Source organism: Lissotriton helveticus (assembly GCF_964261635.1).
Source record: "Lissotriton helveticus chromosome 1_1 unlocalized genomic scaffold, aLisHel1.1 SUPER_1_unloc_35, whole genome shotgun sequence".
NCBI lineage: Eukaryota > Metazoa > Chordata > Amphibia > Caudata > Salamandridae > Lissotriton > Lissotriton helveticus.
In genome coordinates, this window is record NW_027611676.1 from 47,896 (window position 1) to 67,630 (window position 19,735).

Here is a 19,735-nt window from a genome sequence, read left to right on the forward strand (position 1 = left end):
GGGGGAGAGACACTCCTCAGATATCTCTCTATCTCTTCCTCACCTCCTATGTTGTCAGAGGAGTAAAGATCGGCGTAAAACTGTCTGAAAACTTCCCTTACCTGCCCAGCCTCTGTAAATGAATTACCCTGTGGGTCAACGATTTGCTTGACATCCGAGTTTGCTGCCCTTTGTCTACTCCGTGCCGCTAGGATGTGCCCCACCCTTTCGCTAAACTCGTATGCCTTCTCCCTTTGAGTCAGATACCACCTTTTTAGCCATTCCTTCCAAGGCTTCTGCTCTTGTTACAGCAATCCTGAGCAGTAACTGGTCGAGTGGGGAGTTCTGCACTATAGCAGCTGCTAAGTCTGCTTCAAGTTTTAAAAGATTTTGTCGAGTTTCCTCAGCTCTTAGTTTCTCTTTTTTTTATTAAATAACACGAAGCTCAGTGTCTCCCCCCTTACCCCTGCTTTAAATGAGTCCCAAACAACTCCCGAGGGTGCTGTCCCTCTATTTATGTCCCAAAAGTCCTTTATCCATGTGTTCATATAATCCCGATATGCCTGGCCTTGTAATAATGCCCGTTCAAAGGTCCATGAAACCTCTCTTTTTAGACTCTGGCCTAGCATAAGTGTTACTACCAGTGGACTATGGTCTGAGACTAGTCGTGGATGTTTCTCAATTTTTGAATCAGTGATCAAGTTCTTAGAGATTAGAAAGTAGTCCAAACAAACCAGCACCTTGTGTGGGGCTGAGTAGAATGTACTACCGTCTAAGTATGGGTGCCACCTTATCCAGGGGTCCTCCAGGAAGTTATGAAACACCATATCTGAAAGTGCTCTATAGACCCTTTTTTTCTTCCCTATATATTGTCCCCCAGGTTGTACAAATGAGCTACTAAGATCATGTATATTGAGATCCCCGCAGCAAACAATGGGCTCGGGCCATTGAGCTAACTCAACATCCAAATACTGAAAAACATCTGGGTCATCCTCTGTAGACCCATAGATTGTGACCAACGTGAAGGTATCCCCTTTAAAAACTACTTCCAGTATAGCCCATCTCCCCCACTGATCTTCTTTCTTTCTTCGCACTGTTACATCCCTCTTTCTCCCTAAAACCGCCACTCCTCTGGTCTTAGTCCCTTGCTTAGAGTTCGCTAGTAGTGAAAAACCCAATTGTTCCAGTAAGTAGCCTTTAACACCCTCTATGTGAGTCTCCTGTAGGCATACTAAATCCAAGCGCAATGTTTTAAGGAATGCTGCTACTCTTTGCCTTTTATTTATTTCATTCAGCCCGCAAACATTTATCGTGGCAATTCTACACGTCATCTCGAAGCACCCCTTGTCCTTTCAAAAAACCTACAAAGTGTTTAAGAAAATTCCACTTTTGCTGACTCCATGCAATCTCCCTCTTGTACTGTATACATTCTGATTCTGCTGCATTGCTATTTTCATGTTGTATGACTTTTATCACATTTTCTCCACAAGTGTGAGTTACCAAAACAAAAACAATCCAAAATGTCCTTTTTCTCCCCCCATCTCCCACCCTGCCCCGCCCCCAACCACCCCCTTCCATCCCAGCGCCCCCCCTCCCCTGAACCCTCCCTTCCCCTTTACAGGCAAATAGGTCAGCCGACCTATGCGTGCCCGCCTTGAGTTGTGCTGTTCGCATCCCTCTCCTGCTTTTCTCTTTGATGTGTCGTTTACCCTCCCCTTCTTGTGCTTATATTCAAAAAGTTTGTGGAGTGAGCTCTATATAGCAAGAGTCTATACCTCCTCATGTTATCCGCCTTTCTGTTTCTTTGTCTCTTCTAAAAACTGCTGAGCTTTGATCTCTGAAGAGAACATCTGGGCCTTCCCCCTTACGATCACCTTAAGCCTTGCGGGAAAGAGGAGATACGCTTCACAGCCTAGGGCCTGAAATGGGGCAATCATCTGTCTAAGCCTCCACCTCCTCTCTATGGTGACGTGGCAGAAGTCAGGCCTGGCAAAAAAAGTAACACCTTCAAAAGTTCTTCTACTATCCGGTCTTGCCTTGCCAATTATCTCCTCTCTCAGTAAAAAGTTCCCTATATTTACCAAGATTGCCCTGGGTAAATTCCCCTGAGTCTCACCTCCTGTACCTCCCATACCTCGTGGCTTCCTTATTGTAAAAGGGAACCTGTGTGCCCTCTGTACTTCCCTGTCCCACTGCCACTGGGACTCTGGAAAGGCTCCTTTCAACAGATTAACTACAAATTGCCTGACATCCTGCCCTTCCGCCCCCTCTGCCACACCCAAGAGTCTAACATTATTTCGCCTCTGCCTGTTTTCAAAGTCTTCCATCTTCCAGCTCATGTCTTCTGTCAGTTTCTCTTGTTCAGTCTTGAAGGCCTGCCAATTCCCCACATTGTCCTCCAGTCTGCCCATGCGTTCTTCTACTTCGGTGACTCTCACCTCTACTTCCTTATTTTTTTCTCAGTGAGCCCTGGATTTTTTTTGAGTCTTGTCTCGCTCTCCGACTCTCAGTTTTTGCCTCTGCTTGCATCTCCTTTAAGGTATCAAATAATGCTTTGAGAGAGTTTTGCTGGGGTCCAGTGTCCAGAGTAGGGCCCCCACCTCCTCCACTACCACTACCGCTGTCCTGGTAGACCTGGGATGTAGCTGAATAATCCCACAATAATTGACTGTCTTGATGGGGGGGGGGGGACTCTGAGGTGCGCCTCCTTATTTTAGAGAGTTTTTTTCTTTGTGTAGACGCTTTACCCGTAGTACTGGAACCAGAGTCTGTTGCCTCATCCTCAACTTCCTCTTCTTGGCTCTCAGAGGAGATTATCGATTCTGTGTCCTCGTTTACTGAGTAAAAGTCCTCGCCTTCTATGGAGCCCCTTTCTACCTTTTCTGTTAGTTGCTTATTCTTATTGCTCTCCCCCTGTTCATTATCATCTGCCATGGCTTCCACGCTACCCCAGGATTTGATTCTCTGTTGTTGGGCTGTTTTATTCCCTTCTTTCATCTCTGCCTCTACCAGCATCAAGGCCCCCAACATATCGGCGCTTCCCAGGGACCCCCCGTGTCTATTTCCCTTGTCATTTTTACCAGCGTCATACCTACAGACTCCGCCATCCGCTTCACTGTGGAATCATTTGTCGTTGCCATTGACAGGTTTGGCTGTCTAAGCGCTCCAGCAGCATCCTCCATTGCTGCTTCTGTTACTTTGCTCTCATCGGCCAAGCTAGCTGCCCGACCCGCAGCTGCCGCCTCAGCGCTCTGGATTAGTTGCATGGCAACCGGGCTCCCAGCGGCGTCGATCTCCTCCGCTGCGTCCTCGCGGACGCTCTCCCCCGGTATCTGCGCCTCCAGCGAACCGCCCGGCTGTTCAGGAGCTGTCATGGAGAAAACCTCTGTTAGGGTAGGCTGGCGCATCCCGCTGTCTTTGGGTTTATTTTTACACGCTCTGTCTTCTTTTGAGGTTTGTTCCACTGTAGTCGCATTTATCTTTCTCAAAGCTGTGTGATTCTCCGGTATCTTCTTTGGGAGCACCACAGCCTTACCGCGGACTTCTGTTTTCCTTTTCGGCGGCATAGTAGGAATAGCAGGTACCTTACAGATTGCCCCGAGGTCCTTCCCCGTCGGTGTCTCGGCCTTCCCCGCTCCTTTCATTTCCCTGTCTGCCACCTCTCTGGGCTTATCCTGTCGCGGCGGGGGTCTGGGAGGCATCACGATAGCTAGATCCTTTCCGCTTTTTAGTGCTTTAATCGCACTCACCAGGTTACAGATGCACGCTTTCACCCAGTTTACTGCTGCACTTCTAAATCGGAGCTGCAATCTGAGTTGGCAATGCTCTCTCATTCTTTTCACTCCATCTTGCCACCATAAAACTTCAGGGGGAGCCCGACGCCCTAACCTGTAGAGTCATTCTGGGCAGGAGAGGAAAGTGATGCGACTGCTCAGCTCAACCCCTCAGCGGCCATCTTGCCCCCGCATTGTGTATTTTTTAAAGGAACATAGCTGATAAGGTTTCAAAAAAATCAACGTCTGTGAGATTAACTTTTTTTCTATTGCCATGATTGGTCATTCTTCTGTTCTTGTGTCCAAATTACGCAGTTTGGTACTGATGCTATAGAGTTTTCCTCTACCATGTCTATAGATTGCCCACAGTGTAATCAATATCTTTTGAACCTGTTAACCATTGCAAACTTCAATTTTCACACATCATTCAGTAAATAGCTGTTTTTGCATATCAGGCAGAAGTGCAAATGTCGGTGCAAAATGGTACAGCAGGAGAGCAAAGTGTATGACTCCTGACCATGGCAAACAGAAGTGGGACACAGAGGTTGAGTAGCTTGATCAGGGTACTATCTTTTTGGAATGGGAAGCCAAGATTTGATTTTAGAACATTTTGTTCCAATAGCGTAGCCAGTGTGTCATGGGGCCTAGTGTAAAGCAGAAAATGCCCCTACCCACACCCCACTCCTAGCTGCTGTTTGGATTGTAAACAATAGCAGTAGGCCAACTGAATGAGCCTCAGTGCTACTGCACCTGCTGCATCAATGGAAACAACGTTCCTGGTTAATTCGAAACCAAGAAAGTAGTCCTAAGATCAGCCCCTGCAAGTAAAATCCTAAATAAATACTCTCATCCCTCCGTGTCACCACAACAGAATCATAGCTCTGTACGAGCTCCTCGCTGAGGAGTCGCTGGACCTAGGAGGTAAGAGTGTGATTGAGAGGGTGGGCTGTGCCTGTGTGGAGCTTGTTCCAGAGTTTAACACTTCTCTCTGTGGGATGCACATTCCTGTGGTGGCCATGGTGGTGTGTTAATAATGCTCGTCATTGCAGCATGAATGACTGGCCGTGCACTCATGGCACTGTCCTGTGAAGCCCGGGTCCTGCAGCGCCCCCGTGTGCACAGAGTATAAGCGATAGTGAAAGGTAGACTGGAGTCCTCTGCACACAACATTTGCCAGCGCCGAGCACCATCTCTGACAGAGCACGCAGCACATTGTGCCTAAGGGCAAACTGCCCCTTCGGAGAACGACTGGAATGACTAGCTGGGGGTGGCGGTTAGAAACGCTGGGCTTGGACTGGTCTGTGTGCGCCTTTTTCCTTTTATAAAATTCAGAAACAGATCTTTTGAGGGAACACCAGGCTCTTGGAAGAGACAACTTCATTATTAGTTAAGATCTGGCAAGAGGACTTATTTTATCCCTTTTGCTCAAGAAAACACACCCCCCTAGCTCCCAAGCACTCTTTCCGTCCCTGCCTCTATGCAACATTTTTTCCTAATGCGTACACAAAATATGGCATTTGACTTTCTGCTAATCACAGTTGTTTATATTTCTACCCTAAATAAGCCCCAGCAGGAATCTGCACTTTTGTTAGAAAAGAAGTTTCAATGTGTCACCTTGGGAAAAACTGAAAATGTATTTAACATGGACCCTATTTTACAAAGAAGACTGATCATCAATTTTTTTTTAGTTTTTAGGGTGTATCCATTTCTGGTACTTGTCTTAAATCTCTCACCTCCAACTGATCTGACATTTTACCCAGTGCTGCCAGAAGTTGTTAGGGGATTCCCAACTGTTCCCTCTGCCACTTCCTCCATGTCCTCTCATCAAACTCAACTGTTCCTTCTCTTTTCCAGAGGATTCCTTCGTGGCCAGACCCGGGGGATTGGATGGGGAGAAGCAACCAGGTCTCACACTGCCAGGAGTGCCCCGGAAGTCGATTTGTGCCTGTTCCATCTGCATTGAGGCCTGCCCTGTCCCTGAAGAGTCTTGAAGCAGCCTCCAACCACAGCCCCCCTCACCGCTTCATTACTTGCTCTGTAGCTGACCGACTCCGATCGAGCCTCAAACAATGAACGAAGCTTCACCATGAAAAAGTCAGCACCTGCAACACTCCTCAGGCTTTGGAGCATACCCATGGCTCTCAATTCTTATAGACCCGGCCCTGTGAAATAGGTGCTTAGCACCTGAAAGCACCGGCACAAATTAAGCACTGGCATGGAGAAAAATACACTCATCTGCTCCGTTCATGGAGACATCAGAACCTATCCAATACCCGAAATTCCCATCAAGTTACCCAATAACAGTACTCTACTGGTCAGGGTAGGAGTATTGGACAACCTACCCGAACAACTCAGTTTGGACACAGACTATCGAGAATTCATCTTGTTGCTCAAATGCACACTGAGGGAGACTCCTACACCCCCTTGTACGCTGCTCTGGTCATTTCAGTATGCTCAATTCAAAGACCCCACCTGCCAGAATGCCTGGCAACAAGCGCAGAACCCAGTGATACCGTCCTCAATCCCCTCATTCATCCTCAAAAACAATTTAATATACAGGATAGGAAAACAACACGATCCCCCACAGTTAGTGGTTCTCAAGAGATTTCGCTATCAAATATTATTTTTTGCCCAGTCACACATTCTAGCAGGTCACAGTGTGCCTGAAACAACAACCCAGACTGTGTTGAGATATTTTTTATTGGCCAGGGATATTCGCCAATGTACATAAATACTGCAGGGAGTGTGAAATATGTCAGAAGAAGGACCCCAAAAAACCCCTTACATCCTCTACCAATCATTGATAACCCCTTTGAGAGGATAAGTATGGATTTACTGGGTCCTCTCCCAAAATCGAAAAAATTATATATCTATATACTGGTTATTGTGGATTACGCAACTCGATACCCAGAAGCATTTCCCCTACGAACACCAAGCACGAAAAAAACATCAGTGAAAAGTTACTAGAACTGTTTGAGGGTAGCATTTCCCACAGAGATTTTGACAGACCAGGGTACCCCCTTTGTTTCTTGTTTAATGAAACAAGTCTATAAAACCTTGAAAATTACCCAAATAAGAACATCGGCTTATTGCCCTCAGACAGAGGGTCTGTGCAAGCGATATAATGCCACCTTCAATCTAACCATGAAGAAAATGCTAACCACCGAAGGTAAAGAATGGGACATGTTGTTGCCACTGGGAACAAGAGAAACAAGAAGACACACAACACCCTCTAGAATACACCCAAAGCCTAAGAAACCGCATACAGAAACGGCGAGATTTTGCTCATGACAACCTAGAAAAAGCTCAAAGAAGCTAGCAGATGTCTTGCAATAAAGGAAAGAGGTGACAGCAGTTACAAGTCCATGACTAGGTGTTCCTACTCCTACCTTCCTCTATACGCCAAAAAAGGGCAGAATTGAAGGGACCATATGTAGTTGTTGAAAGGATAGGCCTCACTACTTACCGGTTACGCCTTTCCTCAACCAAAACCCAGATATACCACATAAATCTACTAAAGAAATTGTTGGGACCCCTCCCCAAAGACACTTATTACGTTTTGTCTGACTAAAAACCCATTCCTTCAATATTGACTCAATTGCTCATAAACGAACATCTAACAGAGGAACAAAAAGAGTCTCTTCAGACCCTCTTAGAGTCCTTCTCCTCCATCTTTTCCGACCTCCCGGAAAAAACAACAATCGTCGAGCATGCCATTGTTACCCCACCAAATGAAGTAATAAAACAACGCCCCTACAGAATACCATGCGCTAGGCGGGACGCGGTTCCTGCCGCAATAGAGAGCATGTTACAACTAGGAGTCATAAAACCTTCCAGCAGTAACTGGTCCTCCCCCAATGTCATAGTTCTGAAACCGGATGGTTCCATCCGTTTTTCTATAGACTTCCGATCAATCAATGCCATCTCGAAATTTGAACTCGTCACCACGCCACGGCCCCGGAGGGACTTTGCTCTTCCAGGTGCATGGGCGTCTACGGGGCTTTTGGAAAGGGGCTGAGTCAGAGAGCGACGGGCGGAGAGGCAGAGGGGTGAAAGGGACCCAGGGTAAAGGAAATAAGTGAGACGGAAAAGAAAGACAAAAGCAGAAATCATCGACTACTCTTTTTCTTTTGGTTACTCCAACCTCTAGCCCCTCCCTTCACATTTATGCATAGCTATTATTTATTCCTCACATCCTCCCTTGACTAAACCATGAAGCAAAAACACTTACCTGAGCCTTTTCCTTCTGTCCAAGGGATGACAGCGGCCTAGGCTCACCTAAGGGACTGAAGTGGAAGACCCTGTGGGAAAGAAGAATACAAAAGAGACAATCAATCATTGTGATTTCCTGCAATACTAATAAAAAGTGCATACCAAGAAATTATTCAATGCAGTGAGCGCCTTCTCAGCCGACTCTTCTACAATGGGGAGCTACAAACTCTCCCTCCAGGGAATGGGAGTAAGAGACAACCACACACACACACACACACACACACACACAGGAAAGCATCGTAGGAAAACGCCTGATACAGTTTTTATATGCTGGCATATGTACATTGTTTTAGAAAGATGGTGGAACTATTTATTTTGTTCAATGTGCTTATACTGCTAATTACTTCCATCACCTCTTTCCTCACCGGTAGAACCCAGAGAGTCCCCCTCCCCCTTTCCGATCCAAAGCCACCACGATCACCTGCGGTGTACCCCAAGTATCATCCCTCAGCCCTACCCTTTTCAATATCTACATGGCACCGCTCGCCAACATCATCCGAGCACACCACCTGAACATCATCTTGTACACCGACGATACCCAGCGGATCCACTCCCTCACCAATGACCTGGCCACCACCAAATCCAACCTCCAAAAGGGAATGAAGGCTGTTGCAGACTAGATGAAGACTAGCCGGCTGAAACTGAACTCGGACAAGACGGGAGGTCCTCATCCTCAGATCCACCCGCTGCGCATGGGACGACTCCTGGTGGCCGGCTATGCTGGGAGCTGCCCTGATACCCACCAACATCACATGCAACCTGGGGTTCATTGTGGACTCCACGCTCTCTATGGCCCAGCAAGGTAATGCTGTTTCCTCTTCCTGCTTCAACACCCTCCGCATGCTCTGAAAGATCTACAGATGGATCCCCACCAAAATCAGAAGGACGGTCACCCAAGCAATCGTCAGCAGCAAGCTGGACTACGGCAACGCCCTCTACGCAGGAACCACGGCCACACTCCAGAAGAGACTCCATTGCCTACAAAACGCCTCTGCACGCCTCATCATCGGACTAACTCGCAACAGCCACATCACCGCCCACCTGAGAAACCTGCACTAGCTCCCAGTCAACAAGAGGATCACCTTCAAGCTCCTTACCCACTGTGCAACAGCACTCTGCAGCACCACTGTACAGCAGCACTCTGCAGCACCATTGTACAGCAGCACTCTGCAGCACCACTCTGCAGCACCACTCTACAGTACTCCTTTACAGCACCAATCTAAACCACCACTCTGCAGCACCACTGGGTGTGGTTGTGTGTGGGTATGGTTGTGTGAGGTAGTGTGTGTGGTTGTGTGTGAGTGTGTGTGTGGTTGTGTGTGGTTGGGTGTGTGTGGTTGTGGGTGTGATTGTGTGTGGTTGTGTGTTTGTGTGGCTGTGTGTGGGTATGAGGGTGTGTGTGTTGAATGTTTATGTGTTGGTTGTGACGAAAGGCTAGGCAGCGAAGGGGGTTCGAACAGAGGAGGAGGGCTGCGTGGGAGGGGTGGAGGAGCATGCTGTAAGGCTTACTGAGCCATGAAAGAAAGGAACAAGCTACTTAATGACCCATGACCCATGACCCATGACTGAGGAGACAGATGGCGGCTGCAGCGTGTGCACGCTCGCGTGAACTCAAGGCTGTAGCCAGCCTGTACCATTTTCAAAACTCACTTACTAAAGTATCTCCGAGCAGCGCATACGCGCTGACTCAGCGAGACCTAAAAACATACTGACATTTTTAATTGTATTATTCCAGTTTGTACCCAGCCATATGCAAATCAATCTTGACCCTGCACCCAATGGGAACAGTCCAGCCCGAACTGCCAGGCCAGGCCCTCCCTGAACTGGAAACAAGCATCCTAGGAACGGTTTCGGGCTTTCAGCCCTCATCAGCCAGGACAGCTGGACTCCAGTGGCATGGATAGTGTGGGACCCACATCTGGGCATACCTGGCCCACACGAGGTGACAAATGCAAAACAAGCCTTGGCATAGCCAATAGGTCTCACTTTTGGGACCTTATAGGCATTTAGTTATGCAGCACAATATCCTTGGTGCAACAACATTAAGATCCCAAAGGCGAGACCTATTGGCTATGCCAATGCTTGTTAATGTATGTTGAATATCTAATTAACTGTAGTACAATGTAAACAAGCATTGGTAAATGCATTAGGTTACTCCTATCCGATTAGTAATTAAAAAAAAAAAGTTTTAACTTGGTGAGCTGTTCTGCAATATAATTTAAAGGAACTTTGAAAAAGCGTTATGACTTGTTTGAGAAAGGCAAATAATGAAAGGTAACGTGTGCAGTTCTATGCAGGGAAGAAGACTAGTTATCAGCGGTGTAAGTTACAAAGAAGAGAACACGAGCAGAAGAATGTGAAACTGCTAAGTGTCTGTATGTCTTGTGTGACGTCATTCATTTCTGGCAGGCTTCACTTTCCCAGATCATTCAGAGTGCACTATGGCGCTGCGGGGACTGTACGGATCCGATTTGAATGCACTTTCTTTTCTTAAGTCACAAATGTATGAAACAGTTCAGAGTCTGGAAACCACTGCAGCCCCTGCCCTGAATGTTTACCCTCAGTGTTCTGAATATGCACCCATGCTGGTGAGTCACCCTAGATGCATCAGATAAAAAAGCAACGACCATGGCTTCGTTGTTTAGAATATTTAAAATGATTCACTTCTGAAATGATGAGACTGTGAAAGAACTATAAGGAGTCTCTTTGAATTGACATACATAGTGAAGGGTGCTCCTGCTAGAGAGATCCGTCCCACTTAAAGCCCTGCGTATGACAATATGAAAGAACCTTGTGAACAGACACAAATACTATTCCTCTGTAGAAAGTACGCATGTTTACCTGCTAATAAACACAAAGCATCACTTCTGAAATGATGAGACTGTGAAAGAACTATAAGGAGTGTCTTTGAATTGACATACATAGTGAAGGGTGGTACTGCTAGATAGAGACTCGTCCCACTTAAAGCCCCCCGTATGACAATATGAAAGAAGCCTGTGAACAGACACAAATACTATTCCTCTGTCGAAAGTGCGCATGTTTACCTGCTAATAAACACAAAGCATCATTTCTGAAATGCAGAGACTGTGAAAGAATTATAAGGAGTCTCTTTGAATTGACATACATAGTGAAGGGTGGTCCTGCTAGATAGAGTCCCGTCCCACTTAAAGCCCCGCGTAGGACAATATGAAAGAAGCCTGTGAACTGATACAAATACTATTCCTCTGGTGAAAGTGCGCATGTTTACCTGCTAATAAACACAAAGCATCATATCCGAAATGCAGACACTGTGAAAGAATTATAAGGAGTCTCTTTGAATTGACATACATAGTGAAGGGTGGTCCGGCTAGATAGAAACCCGTCCCACTTAAAGCCCCGCGTAGGACAATATGAAAGAAGCCTGTGAACTGATACAAATACTATTCCTCTGGTGAAAGTACGCATGTTTACCTGCTAATAAACACAAAGCATCATTTCTGAAATGATGAGACTGTGAAAGAACTATCAGGAGTCTCTTTGAATTGACATACAGAGTGAAGGGTGGTCCTGCTAGATAGAGATCCGTCCCACTTAAAGCCCTGCGGGTGACACTATGAAAGAAGCCTGTGAACAGATACAAATACTATTCCTCTGTAGAAAGTACGCATGTTTACCTGCTAATAAACACAAAGCATCATTTCTGAAATGATGAGACTGTGAAAGAACTATAAGGAGTCTCTTTGAATTGACATAGTGAAGGGGGGTCCTGCTAGATAGAGATCCGTCCCACTTAAAGCCCCGCGTAGGACAATATGAAAGAAGCCTGTGAACTGATACAAATACTATTCCTCTGGTGAAAGTACGCATGTTTACCTGCTAATAAACACAAAGCATCATTTCTGAAATGATGAGACTGTGAAAGAACTATCAGGAGTCTCTTTGAATTGACACAAAGAGTGAAGGGTGGTCCTGCTAGAGAGAGACCCGTCCCACTTAAAGCCCTGCGTAGGACAATATGAAAGAAGCCTGTGAACTGATACAAATACTATTCCTCTGGTGAAAGTGCGTATGTTTACCTGCTAATAAACACAAAGCATCATTTCTGAAATGCAGAGACTGTGAAAGAATTATAAGGAGTCTCTTTGAATTGACATACATAGTGAAGGGTGGTCCTGCTAGATAGAGTCCCGTCCCACTTAAAGCCCCGCGTAGGACAATATGAAAGAAGCCTGTGAACTGATACAAATACTATTCCTCTGGTGAAAGTGCGCATGTTTACCTGCTAATAAACACAAAGCATCATTTCTGAAATGCAGAGACTGTGAAAGAATTATAAGGAGTCTCTTTGAATTGACATACATAGTGAAGGGTGGTCCGGCTAGATAGAAACCCGTCCCACTTAAAGCCCCGCGTAGGACAATATGAAAGAAGCCTGTGAACAGACACAAATACTATTCCTCTGTAGAAAGTACGCATGTTTACCTGCTAATAAACACAAAGCATCATTTCTGAAATGATGAGACTGTGAAAGAACTATAAGGAGTCTCTTTGAATTGACATACATAGTGAAGGGTGGTCCTGCTAGATAGAGATCCGTCCCACTTAAAGCCCCGCCTATGACAATATGAAAGAAGCCTGTGGACAGATACAAATACTATTCCTCTGGTGAAAGTGCGCATGTTTACCTGCTAATAAACACAAAGCATCATTTCTGAAATGATGAGACTGTGAAAGAACTATAAGGAGTCTCTTTGAATTGACATACATAGTGAAAGGGGGTCCTGCTAGATAGAGATCCGTCCCACTTAAAGCCCCGCCTATGACAATATGAAAGAAGCCTGTGGACAGATACAAATACTATTCCTCTGTAGAAAGTACGCATGTTTACCTGCTAATAAACACAAAGCATCATTTCTGAAATGATGAGACTGTGAAAGAACTATCAGGAGTCTCTTTGAATTGACACAAAGAGTGAAGGGTGGTCCTGCTAGAGAGAGACCCGTCCTACTTAAAGCCCTGCGCAGGACAATATGAAAGAAGCCTGTGAACTGATACAAATACTATTCCTCTGGTGAAAGTGCGCATGTTTACCTGCTAATAAACACAAAGCATCATTTCTGAAATGCAGAGACTGTGAAAGAATTATAAGGAGTCTCTTTGAATTGACATACATAGTGAAGGGTGGTCCTGCTAGATAGAGTCCCGTCCCACTTAAAGCCCCGCGTAGGACAATATGAAAGAAGCCTGTGAACTGATACAAATACTATTCCTCTGGTGAAAGTGCGCATGTTTACCTGCTAATAAACACAAAGCATCATTTCTGAAATGCAGAGACTGTGAAAGAATTATAAGGAGTCTCTTTGAATTGACACAAAGAGTGAAGGGTGGTCCGGCTAGATAGAAACCCGTCCCACTTAAAGCCCGAGTGTGACAATATGAAAGAAGCCTGTGAACAGATACAAATACTATTCCTCCGTAGAAAGTACGCATGTTTACCTGCTAATAAACACAAAGCATCATTTCTGAAATGATGAGACTGTGAAAGGACTATAAGGAGTCTCTTTGAATTGACATACATAGTGAAGGGTGGTCCGGCTAGATAGAAACCCGTCCCACTTAAAGCCCCACGTAGGACAATATGAAAGAAGCCTGTGCACAGATACAAATACTATTCCTCTGTAGAAAGTACGCATGTTTACCTGCTAATAAACACAAAGCATCATTTCTGAAATGATGAGACTGTGAAAGAACTATCAGGAGTCTCTTTGAATTGACACAAAGAGTGAAGGGTGGTCCTGCTAGAGAGAGACCCGTCCCACTTAAAGCCCCACGTAGGACAATATGAAAGAAGCCTGTGAACTGATACAAATACTATTCCTCTGGTGAAAGTGCGCATGTTTACCTGCTAATAAACACAAAGCATCATTTCTGAAATGCAGAGACTGTGAAAGAACTATAAGGAGTCTCTTTGAATTGACATACATAGTGAAGGGTGGTCCTGCTAGATAGAGTCCCGTCCCACTTAAAGCCCCGCGTAGGACAATATGAAAGAAGCCTGTGAACTGATACAAATACTATTCCTCTGGTGAAAGTGCGCATGTTTACCTGCTAATAAACACAAAGCATCATTTCTGAAATGCAGAGACTGTGAAAGAACTATAAGGAGTCTCTTTGAATTGACATACATAGTGAAGGGTGGTCCTGCTAGATACCCGTCCCACTTAAAGCCCTGCGTAGGACAATATGAAAGAAGCCTGTGAACAGATACAAATACTATTCCTCTGTAGAAAGTACGCATGTTTACCTGCTAATAAACACAAAGCATCACTTCTGAAATGATGAGACTGTGAAAGAACTATAAGGAGTCTCTTTGAATTGATACATAGTGAAGGGTGGTCCTGCTAGAGAGAGACCCGTCCCACTTAAAGCCCCGCGTATGACAATATGAAAGAAGCCTGTGAACAGACACAAATACTATTCCTCTGGTGAAAGTGCGCATGTTTACCTGCTAATAAACACAAATCATCATTTCTGAAATGCAGAGACTGTGAAAGAACTATAAGGAGTCTCTTTGAATTGACATAAAGAGTGAAGGGTGGTCCTGCTAGATAGAGTCCCGTCCCACTTAAAGCCCCGTGTATGACAATATGAAAGAAGCCTGTGAACAGATACAAATACTATTCCTCTGTAGAAAGTACGTATGTTTACCTGCTAATAAACACACAGCATCATTTCTGAAATGCAGAGACTGTGAAAGAACTATAAGGAGTCTCTTTGAATTGACATAAAGAGTGAAGGGTGGTCCTGCTAGATAGAGATCCGTCCCACTTAAAGCCCTGCGGGTGACACTATGAAAGAAGCCTGTGAACAGATACAAATACTATTCCTCTGGTGAAAGTACGCATGTTTACCTGCTAAGAAACACAAAGCATCATTTCTGAAACGATGAGACTGTGAAAGAACTATAAGGAGTCTCTTTGAATTGACATACATAGTGAAGGGTGGTCCTGCTAGAGAGAGACCCGTCCCACTTAAAGCCCTGCGTATGACAATATGAAAGAAGCCTGTGAACAGATACAAACACTATTCCTCTGTAGAAAGTACGCATGTTTACCTGCTAATAAACACCAAGCATCATTTTTGAAATGATGAGACTGTGAAAGAACTATAAGGAGTCTCTTTGAATTGACATACATAGTGAAGGGTGGTCCTGCTAGATACCCGTCCCACTTAAAGCCCTGCGTATGACAATATGAAAGAAGCCTGTGAACAGATACAAATACTATTCCTCTGGTGAAAGTGCGCATGTTTACCTGCTAATAAACACAAAGCATCATTTCTGAAACGATGAGACTGTGAAAGAACTATAAGGAGTCTCTTTGAATTGACATACATAGTGAAGGGTGGTCCTGCTAGATACCCGTCCCACTTAAAGCCCTGCGTATGACACTATGACAGAAGCCTGCGAACAGATACAAATACTATTCCTCTGTAGAAAGTACGCATGTTTACCTGCTAATAAACACAAAGCATCATTTCTGAAATGATGAGACTGTAATAGAGACCCGGCCCACTTAAAGCCCTGCGTATGACACTATGAAAGAAGCGTGTGAACAGATACAAATACTATTCCTCTGTAGAAAGTGCGTATGTTTACCTGCTAATAAACACAAAGCATCATTCTTCACGGTGCTTACATCAAATGAAATGAATGCTTGCCCTGAATCTCTGCTTTAAACCCATCGACTTGTAACCTTGTGACGCACACTGTGGCTGCAGAGCATCCTTTCTGCCACCAGGCTGAGCTCACGGCCACAAATGCTGCAATCCTATTATTAATAACCCTCCTGCCCAGAGGCTTCTTGCGGCCTCTGTTGTCTCGTGCGTGTGTCTCGAGCGCTCTCTGCTTTGAATCAAACCTTTGCCTCCTCAGTCTCCCTGAAGCAGCCACAGGTTGTTGTTGTTATTTGGAGTTAAGCGCAACTGGCCAGAGCTACAAATTCTATGTCCATGGGTTCTTGCTTCACTCAATGTGTACACATTCTATGTCCATGGGTTCTTGCTTCACTCCATGTGTACACATTCTATGTCCATGGGTTCTTGCTTCACTCCATGTGTACACATTCTATGTACATGGGTTCTTGCTTCACTCCATGTGTACTCATTCTATGTCCATGGGCTCTTGCTTCACTCAATGTGTACACATTCTATGTCCATGGGTTCTTGCTTCACTCCATGTGTACACATTCTATGTACATGGGTTCTTGCTTCACTCCATGTGTACACATTCTATGTACATGGGTTCTTGCTTCACTCCATGTATACACATTCTATGTCCATGGGCTCTTGCTTCACTCCATGTGTACACATTCTATGTCCATGGGCTCTTGCTTCACTCCATGTGTACACATTCTATGTACATGGGTTCTTGCTTCACTCCATGTGTATCAATGTGAACACATTCTATGTCCATGGGTTCTTGCTTCACTCCATGTGTACACATTCTATGTCCATGGGTTCTTGCTTCACTCCATGTGTATCAATGTGAACACATTCTATGTCCATGGGTTCTTGCTTCACTCCATGTGTACACATTCTATGTCCATGGGTTCTTGCTTCACTCCATGTGTACACATTCTATGTACATGGGTTCTTGCTTCACTCCATGTGTACACATTCTATGTCCATGGGCTCTTGCTTCACTCAATGTGTACACATTCTATGTCCATGAGTTCTTGCTTCACTCCATGTGTACACATTCTATGTCCATGGGTTCTTGCTTCACTCCATGTGTACACATTCTATGTCCATGGGTTCTTGCTTCACTCCATGTGTACACATTCTATGTACATGGGTTCTTGCTTCACTCCATGTGTATCAATGTGTACACATTCTATGTCCATGGGCTCTTGCTTCACTCGCTTCACTCAATGTGTACACATTCTATGTCCATGGGTTCTTGCTGCACTCCATGTGTACACATTCTATGTCCCTGGGTTCTTCCTTCACTCCATGTGTACACATTCTATGTCCATGGGTTCTTGCTTCACTCCATGTGTACACATTCTATGTCCATGGGTTCTTGCTTCACTCCATGTGTACACATTCTATGTCCATGGGTTCTTGCTTCACTCCATGTGTACACATTCTATGTCCATGGGTTCTTGCTTCACTCCATGTGTACACATTCTATGTCCATGGGTTCTTGCTTCACTCCATGTCTCCTACGTCCATAGGTTCTTGCTTCACTCCATGTGTACACATTCTATGTCCATGGGTTCTTGCTTCACTCCATGTATACACATTCTATGTCCATGGGTTCTTGCTTCACTCCATGTCTACACAGTCTATGTCCATAGGTTCTTGCTTCACTCCATGTGTACACATTCTATGTCCATAGGTTCTTGCTTCACTCCATGTGTACACATTCTATGTCCATGGGTTCTTGCTTCACTCCATGTATACACATTCTATGTCCATGGGTTCTTGCTTCACTCCATGTCTACACATTCTATGTCCATGGGCTCTTGCTTCACTCAATGTGTACACATTCTATGTCCATGGGTTCTTGCTTCACTCCATGTGTACACATTCTATGTCCATGGGTTCTTGCTTCACTCCATGTGTACACATTCTATGTCCATGGGTTCTTGCTTCACTCCATGTGTACTATCACCCGCTTCTAAGTGACCTGGTCTCCAGCTCTACCAAGGCTTACAGAACCATCCCCACATCCCTGGGCAAAGAGGTAACCCCAGAAGAACGTTTATATCCCGGGGGACAGTCTCAAAGTCCATGTTCATCCAATACAGCTATCACACACATTGCTGCCAAGGTTTCAGGTTGCAATGTGTGACATTTTCAAAATTTCATTGTAATTATGAGTGACATTTCAACATGTATGAGTGACACTTTATCATGAGCAAAATCATGAGGAAAACTTATAAAAATCAGAAATTACACTCAATTGAGTAATGGGAACCTGTAAAAAGATCTTAAAACTACTACAAAGCACCAGAAATGGAAGGGCACTACCCAGAGACAGACTGCGTGACTGCAGTTCTCAGTAACGTAAGGCAAGCAGGCACTGCAGCTGCTCAGAAGATCTAATTGATTTGAACATTCATGACAGCATGGTAGCCTAAAAACAAAGTTCATAGCATAGCAAGTGCAATTTGGAGATTATACCATAAATCAGGCCTCTCCGAGACCGGCCAAACTGAATGACAAACTAACTTTGTTTTTCATTTCTGTTCGAGGACTGACTAAAGAACACGCTGAACATTTAACACAGCAGACACCATCCCAAATGCATACATTTGACACAGCAGACACCATCCCAAATGCATACATTTGACACAGCAGACACCATCCCACATGCATACATTTGACCCAGCAGACACTGTCCCACATGCATACATTTAACACAGCAGACACCATCCCACATGCATACATTTGACACAGCGGACACCACCCCACAGGCAAAAATTTAACACAGCAGACACCATCCCACATGCATACATTTGACACAGCAGACACCACCCCACAGGCATAAATTTAACACAGCAGACACCATCTCACATGCATACATTTGACAGAGCAGACACCATCCCACATGCATACATTTGACACAGCAGACGCCATCCCACATGCATACATTTAACACAGCGGACACCGTCCCACATGCATAAATTTAACACAGCAGACACCATCCCACATGCATACATTTAACACAGCAGACACCATCCCACATGCATACATTTGACACAGCAGACGCCATCCCACATGCATACATTTAACACAGCAGACACCATCTCACCTGCATACATTTAACCCAGCAGACACCATCCCACATGCATACATTTAACACAGCAGACACCATCCCACATGCATACATTTGACACAGCAGACGCCATCCCATATGCATACATTTAACACAGCAGACACCATCCCACATGCATACATTTGACCCAGCAGACACTGTCCCACATGCATACATTTGACACAGCAGACACCATCCCACATGCATACATTTAACGCAGCAGACACCATCCCACATGCATACATTTGACACAGCAGACACCATCCCACATGCATACATTTAACACAGCAGACACCATCCCACATGCATACATTTGACACAGCAGACACCACCCCACATGCATACATTTGACACAGCAGACACCATCCCACATGCATACATTTGACACAGCAGACACCATCCCACATGCATACATTTGACACAGCAGACACCATCCCACATGCATACATTTCACACAGCAGACACCATCCCACATGCATACATTTGAAACAGCAGACTCCATCCCACATGCATACATTTAACACAGCAGACACCATCCCACATGCATACATTTGACACAGCAGACACCACCCCACATGCATACATTTGGCACAGCAGACACCATCCCACATGCATACATTTAACACAGCAGACACCATCTCACATGCATACATTTAACACAGCAGACACCATCCCACATGCATACATTTAACACAGCGGACACCATCCCACATGCATACATTTGACACAGCAGAGACCATCCCACGTGCATACATTTAACACAGCAGACACCATCCGACATGCATACATTTGACACAGCAGACACCATCCCACATGCATACATTTGACGCAGCAGACTCCATCCCACATGCATACATTTGACACAGCAGACTCCATCCCACATGCATACATTTAACACAGCAGACACCAT

At 45.1% G+C, this 19,735-nt stretch overlaps 1 long non-coding RNA gene across 2 annotated transcripts in view; it reads right to left on the reverse strand.

Moving 5' to 3' along the window:
* LOC144805950 (uncharacterized) overlaps positions 1–19,735 on the reverse strand; it is a 47,839-nt gene that overhangs the window by 22,194 nt on the left and 5,910 nt on the right. For both annotated transcript variants that reach the window (XR_013605639.1, XR_013605638.1), the window contains exon 2: positions 7,984–8,053. This is a non-coding gene — a long non-coding RNA (uncharacterized LOC144805950). The remainder of the gene's footprint in view (positions 1–7,983; positions 8,054–19,735) is intronic.